Raw genomic sequence first — 6,498 nt, forward strand, 5'->3', positions numbered from 1 at the left:
GACATCGAGACGAACAATTTGGTATAGGATCTCTGTGGTCTATCATATCGCTGAACTACCTCATATTGGCAAACCTACCTAAGCTAAGGTGCATGCACACTGTAAGAGAATTTCTGTATTCTCTTGCTCTCTTCACTCAAACAATTAGCCCTAGAGAAAGATATATTATTATGGGCTTTTTTTGTAGGAAAATTAAGGTAGCTTAATTTTGTACAGGGATATGTTTTCGCTAAAGTCCGCATTTTCGGATTTAATCTAGAAAAACATACAAACATGACCTCCATATTCCTCTACCTCCCCCACCCCCTCACAATCAGGATTTGAAGAACGTAGTTCATGGCACTCACACCTATCACTGTACAAAAATATGTGACTACAAGAATCATTTTCCATACTTGGCACTTTATGATCTTCATTGGCTGGGCTATTGGCTTAGTCAGCTATTTCGTTAACATTATTTTAAACTTTCCCATGACAGTAATGAAAGAAAAAAAAGACTTTTGCAAATGTTGTGCAGAAACTTATTGCGTTTACAGTTTATTCTAAAATTAACCCTTACAAAAACAGTAGTTGTAGGAAGGCGACACAAACTAAATGATTTATTTGTTAATCTTTTGCTGCCACCTTTCCGAGAACTGTGAGGTAATATTTAAACGGACGTCCATTTTACAATTTTAAAGTGCTCCGTTACGGTTGTGGCACAACTGCGCAGTCAATGAAATTCAGAACGGCTCATTTATTCGTGTAGTCATACATTTGTGTACAGACATAGGTGCGAGCGCCACGAACTCTGTATTAGAATTCCTGAATAATGGAGATGAGAATGAGGATTTTTTCCCTCATTATTGTAATATTTTCTTGAAAAATTAGAAACTTATAGCCTGCATCTAAAACGTATTCGAGTGCAAAATTTAGCTACTTTAAATTTCCTACAAGAAGGGTCACACTCATTTTTTTCTCTAGGACTAATAGTTTCCGCGAAGAAGGCGAGAAAATGCTGAAAACCTCATGCTATGTGCATGCACCTTAGATTAGGTAGTCATTTGGTTAAATCTGACGTAGTTTCCCGACCAGATAGAGTACAGCGTACTGAATGATATTGTTGTTCCTTCATGGCTTCCTCTACACCACTGTTTTACATTGTAAATAGTTATCGTTTACACTCAACGTAAGAGGCAAAGTGTTTTCTAGCTTAAGGCATTGATCTAAAGACTGTATCTTACTTCGTTTTCTATTATTTCCATTGCTTAGAAAATCTGCACACGTTAGTAAGATATGCAAATCCACACATGCTCTATAGCGCAATTTTTTACAGCTTGGGAAACGTTTCCTTCAGTACGTGTCTTGGGGTGCTGCCGAAAAGTCTTCATTCTGCTCACTAATGTCACCAGAGAAACGTATCTCCGATCAGAGGAGCAGGAGCTCCATTATCCAAGCCACCGATCGCTCAGCCTTAGAAGGGTATGACTCTTTGATACGGTTCAGAAGCAAATCGCCCATCGCTACAATACACATATTTGTATAAGAATGGCAAATCGAACCAAGAAAGGTGATGTAATTAATGAAGAGGACAGCATTATTTAGGACATTGTTGCTATGAATCTCATCAATGAATAATGATTAATTGACAGAATTTAAATTTTAAGGACAACTAAAAACGAAAGGTCAAATTTGAACTTAGACATTTAATCGTGAGAAAAACGAATAGCCAATAATCACATTGATTCAAATTTTCCGAACCGATAGATGAGTGGTCAGCGTGACGGATTGCTGTCTTACTGACCCGGGTTAGATTCACGGCTGAGTCGGAGATTTTCTCCCCTCTAGGACTGGGTTTTGTGTCGTCGTCTTCATCATCATTTCATTCCCCTTCCGGCACGCAGGTCACCCAATGTGGCGTCGAATGTAATAAGACCTGCACCCAGGCGGCCGGACCTGCCCCACAAGGGGCCTCCCGGCCAATGAAGCCAAACGCTGGTTTCCATTTCAATAGGAAGGAATGATGTAGCAATTGTTATGAGAACTCACTGCAGATTTTAGCAAAAATCTAGATGATACCAACCAAGAAATAAGCGCTGATTTGAACGAGAAACTAGAAGACCGTGCGCAAGGATTGAAAGCAGATAATTAAAAACCGAAAATAGATATGAGTGAAATGTTAGGTAGAAAAGTAAAAGAAATTCACAATGAAATGCATGAGTTATTCAAGGACTGGGAAATCGAGACCATAGCACCGAAGAACACTGAAGGGCGATTACACTCAGGACAGTAAACAACACGATCAAAAAAATGAATCCAACGTGGCTGAAGTATCGTGTCAATTAATCTCATAGCAACGAGATATTCTTCTGTCTATTGAACCGAGCATAGTAATTCATAACGCTATCATTGATATGCAAAGCTTCCGTGATGAAAGAGATATAAAAGAAAGTTGATTTTTGACGTAAGACGATATTTTTCTGAAATTGGAATTACTCCTAGTGAAATGGATAAAGTTGTCAAGGAGAGGTAGCTGCAATACTGATATTGACATAAGTTCGATACGAGAGGATAATGGTCTGTTAGTGCAAGAAAGCGGCTACTCCGACGAAAACGTGTAAGATTTCGGTACCAAGAAGCAATTTATCTTTCGTCCATCCCGAATGAGGTAGAAAATATCGATATTTGTACAGAACAAGTGTGTGTATGTGGCTGTACAGAGAGAAATTTCGGGTGGGAAATTTAACGTTTCCAGAATTCGGAACAATGTTCTGGCGTGGATATTTGTCTAAGGATCGGAGTAATCACATGTAATTTACTAATAAAATCACAAGGAGTATGCAAAGGATCGTGATTGGTTCTTCGTGACCGTGTTGGAGCAGAAATTCAATAGATCGAAGAGCAGTGAGAGGAGAAGAAAAGGAGGAAGACAAAACAGAATTTTTGGGAAGAACAGAACTGCAACTGACTCGAACCGCAAGAGGAAGAAAATCCGTGCGTATTTTCCAGTGATAACAACTCACGGTGACTTCCAAAACTGAAATTTGTGTTGAAAATTATTAATGTTTCAATAATTAGGAGTGTTTAATATTACGACTCGGCAGCTTTTCAAGCCATTTTTTGAGTCTCTGTTATTCATATGTTTTACAATGTGGCAACCAGAGTTTTGTTTTGTAGTGATTCTGTAGTGCGTTCTTATGCTGTTCGTCGCAAGATGCAGGCTCACAATAATACGAAGCTACAATATACCACCAAAACTGTGGGCCGTAACGGGCAGAACCAGCTCAATATCTGTGCCTCAATAAATCTAAGTACATATAAAAGAATAGCGTTTGTTTCGTACATTTGAAAAATTTACCACTGTAAGTCTAAGGATTGTGAAATATTATCTACCAAGCAGACACCTGAGGCCTTAGTGTTTGTCTCTCTATACACTGCAGGACTATATTAAAAATGTTAAACAGTAACCAATGTCCACCACACCGCTCGTGAATGACTAATTGCCTAAAGTTAACTGTATAGAACGAACAGCATATTATAGTAATAAAACCTTATAAAGTGGTCCGTTGATTGAGGATGGATTTATTTCAACTGTCATTATTGGAGAATACTCCTTGTTTACCTATCTAATAGCAGCAGTGTTTCATTTGAGAGAACCAACCTTTCGTTTTGGAATATTTTCGTTGTATTACCGCAAGATACGGTATTATGAACCTTATATTTTCAGTAAGATGACTTACAAGCTCTTACTACTAAGGTCGTAATGCTTCAAACCTCTACAGCTGCTTTTCGCCAGTAAATAACACATTTTCAAAAATACATACACTGAAACGCAAAAGAAACTGGAATAGGAATGCGTATTCAAATACAGAGATATGTAAACAGGCGGAATGCGGCGCTTCGGTCAGGCGATAAGTGTCTGGCGCAGTTCTTAGATGGGTTACTGCTGTTACTATCTGCTATAATAGCAGGTTATCTGGACTTAAATTAGTTTGAAGATGGTGTTACAGTCGATGCACGAGCGATGAGACACAACATCTCAGAGGCAGCCATGAAGTTGGGACTTTCGGTGTGACCATTTTACGAGTGTACCGTGAGAGAGATCCAGTAAAACATCATATCTCCGACATCACTGAGGCCGGAAAATGATCCTGCAAGAACGAGGCCAACGACGACGGAAAAGAATCGTTCAACGTGACAGAAGTTCAACACTTCCGCAAACTGTTGCAGATTTGAATGCTGGGCCATCAACAAGTATCACCGTGCAAACCATTCGACAAAACATCATCGATATGGCCCCACTCGCCGACCCTTGCTGACTGCACGACACAAAGCTTTACGCCTCGCCTGTTCCCGTCAACACCTACATTGGACTGTTGATGACTCGACACCTGTTTTCTGGTCGAACGAGTCGAATTTCAAATTGTGTCGTGCGGATGCACGTGAACGGGTATGGAGAAAACCTCATGAATCCATGGGCCCTGCATGTCAGCAAGGGATTTTTCAAGCTGGTGGAGGCTCTGTAATGATGTGGTGCGTGTGCAGCTGGTGTGATATGGGACCCCTGATATCTAGACACGTCTCTGACAGGTGATACATACGTAAGCATCCTGTCTAATCACCTGCATCCATTCATGTGAATTGTGCATTCCGGCGGATTTGGGCAATTCCAGCAAGACACTGTGACATCTTACAAGTCCAGAATTGCTACAGAGTGTCTCCAGGAACGCTCTTCTGAGTTTAAACTATTCCACTGGCCCCCAAGCTCCCCACACATGAACATTACTGAGCACATCTGCGATGCCTTGCAAAGTGCTGTTCAGCAGATATGTCCAGCACCTCATACTCATGCGGATTTATGAACAGCTCTGCAGGATTGATGTTTTCCTCCAACACTGCTTCCGACATTAGTGGAGTCCTTGTCGCGTTGTGCTGCGGCACTTCTGCGTTCTCGCGGGGATCCTACACGATATTAGGCCGGTGTACCAGTTTCTTTGGTCCTTCAGTGTAGTTAATGTCCCTGTTATGAAAGTGGCAGACTGTTTTCATTTGGTGTGGCTTTCCCCTATAGTTTCATGTTCACCCTTCATTATCGGCTAAAATTTTTAATTCTAGATCACACATTATAATATTAAATGAATGATGTATAATGAGGGGAAGTGTCGGAAATGTAATGAAAGTGTTAGAAATTGGTTCCCCTCGAGAGACAGTCCTCAGTTCGTATTCTTAATATGATTACTGAAAGATAATAAAAATGAGTCAATACTATGATTATTGGTATTGGTAATTATAGTACAATGGTAATTATACGTCACTTATTATGTTTCACTTCTAATCTGTCTCCGTGGTAAAACACATCATATCATAATTCATAACTTAAATTGCAAGCTGATTATTTAATCCTTAACCGATAATTATATATATATATATATATATATATATATATATATATATATATATATATATATATAATTTCTACGTCTTAAAATCTGGTAGGTACTTCTGAATTTTAGAATCTAAAAAGATTTCACTCTGAGATTCACACGTGTCCTTCTGTCGAATCACATGGGCTGTTAAATGCTGTTACGCACGCTCCAACCATTAAATTAATTTCCGCTACACGTGCCAGTGGTAAACAACGGCAATTAAGAAAGTTTAAATGCAGTCGTTGCAAGACTTAGTTTGCACAGGAGAGTTTAATTAGTTTCTGCAGTGGACTGTGAAATTAAGTTGACTTTAAGCCCACTCAGAGTTAATCCTGGGTCTAAGATATTCTATCAAACTATAGTACTTTTGTTCAGCATATGCTGGGGTCTTACAGAGAGGAGGATAATTCTCTAAAACTTATATAATTGAAATGTGGTCCTCAGCATCTTCTATGCCTTGTGATTCATAGATACTAATTAGCAGATTCTGATTCATGTTCTATAACATACTGACAGATAATAAAGCACACGAAATTAAAATTTCTCGAGGATATGGCCAATATCCTTAATTGACATTACATTACCCAACCTTAAATTTTGCTAAAAGAAAAATGTAAATGTCCATCAGTCATTCAAAGAAATAAAAATATTGTTTTATTTGTATAATTATTTGCGATATTGTCTTTAAATGTAGCATTTTTCCCAAGTTCACTTGTTACGTAATAACTATGACGCTCTTTCCCAACTCATTTCACCGATATCTAGATTTCATTGAAATCTACTTAATCATACGTTCATTAGGTAACATTGGGCAGTCAGTTTTAATTTTGATATTAAACACTTCCGTAACAACGTTTTCACGTGTACTCCGAAATAAATTTATCATGTAGCGCAACTAGGAAAGCAGTAACAACTTGTTCTCATCTCGTGGAGTCTTCTAGATGAGCATGTTAAGTGCGCTGACAAGACTATCGTTACGGTCAAACACGGACGTGACATAGAGCTGGACGGTGTCTGCCTTATGACATTAAAGGAATAGCTATTTAGAGAGCTTACTACACCTGTATTGAGGTGTGTATGTGGAATTCAAAAT

Source organism: Schistocerca americana, chromosome 7 (genome assembly GCF_021461395.2).
Source record: "Schistocerca americana isolate TAMUIC-IGC-003095 chromosome 7, iqSchAmer2.1, whole genome shotgun sequence".
Classification (NCBI taxonomy): domain Eukaryota; kingdom Metazoa; phylum Arthropoda; class Insecta; order Orthoptera; family Acrididae; genus Schistocerca; species Schistocerca americana.